Genomic DNA, 1536 nt, shown 5'->3' on the forward strand with positions numbered 1-1536 from the left:
TGTAGAGAAAATCTCCTTTGTAGTTGCAGTCTTTCATTGTTGTACAGTAAAACAGTTGTGGCATGCATGTAGATTTGCACCAAGTATTTCGCAGCTGCAATTAACTAGATATTATTTTCAGTGCTATGTTAATGTGTTCCCCTATTTTTGCTCTTCAGATTGTGTTCTTCTGTGTTGTCGCGTGAAATACTGTGACAATAATGGCGTGTGAAAAACGTAACACTAGGCTCCAAAGTAAACTGAGAAATAATAGTGACGACGAGCGTGGCTTATCAGCACCACTGTGTAGTGAATTAACAGACGTTCCAAGTAGTAATTTGGTAACTGTGCATAGGGAAATGGAGCGGGCGATAAATAATGGTGTAGACAGTGAAACAGGTAGTGAACAGGGAAGCATTATCGATCGATCGGTCGGCAACAGCTCGCCTCAGGAATCCGAAATGACAGGACACAATTTTACAAATAATGTAGATTCAGGTTTTGCGTCCTCACCGTTTTCTCAAATAAGTCAAGACACATTTTCAGCTTGTCAAAATGTGAATGTTGCCGGTGCAAATGCACTGCCGAAAAGAGTAGAGGAACAGATTCCAGACACTAATGCATTGTTATTACAACTAATGCAACAAATGGAACAAAATCAGAGACAAACACAGCAAAAGCTGCAAAAGTTAGACACAATGGAACAAAATCTTAAAAAGTTAGACGCAATGGAACAAAATCTTCAAAAGTTAGACTCATTGGAGCAAACTATTGAACAAACACGTGAGGATTTAACTACTGAGTTACATAACATTGAATCGAAATGTCAAAAAGTCTGTAATGACGTAAAAACACAAATTTGTGATCATTTTCAACCTATTTTTTCGCGGCATGAAAATGCATTACAGAATCACGAAGCAGCCATAAAAGAACTGCAAGCCATTGTTCATGAAAATCATGAGATCTTGTGGGCTAAAATTGACTCAGTTGCATCTACCGATTCGGTTACGCAACTTGCAAAAACTCAGGAAAACTTAAAGGACACAGTAGATTCGATTTCAACACAAATGGACACTCTGAAACTTGGTTCAGAAAAACACACTGAGGAAATGTGTTCACTATCGGAGAAAGTAGCCGAACTTTCGGATCAGGTCACTAACTTATCTACAAAGGTAGATGATGATCTGAATGACACAAGACCTGTAGCCTTCACTGACACAGAAGAGTATGAACAAATTAGAAAATTCAAACAGAATAAAAATCAAATCAATACACAGTACAAAAGAGAAATCCGGAAAGTACAAGATCAGCTGACACAGGTAATTCAAGAATTACGTATTTCAGAGGATACTCGCGCCCCAATACGGGAAGAGGGACATAGAAATACAGAACAGCCACAAAATAATAACACAGGGCATTTCGGTAATTATGAAAGGAATTGGCAAGGTGGACCGAATTTTGAGATGGAACCGCCGACGCGACGTAACAATGACCGATATGCTACTCGCCGACACGATGACTTTGACTATAAGCTGTTCATTACTACACGTAAATTTA

The sequence above is a fragment of the Schistocerca piceifrons genome, chromosome 1 (assembly GCF_021461385.2).
Source record: "Schistocerca piceifrons isolate TAMUIC-IGC-003096 chromosome 1, iqSchPice1.1, whole genome shotgun sequence".
Classification (NCBI taxonomy): Eukaryota; Metazoa; Arthropoda; class Insecta; order Orthoptera; family Acrididae; genus Schistocerca; species Schistocerca piceifrons.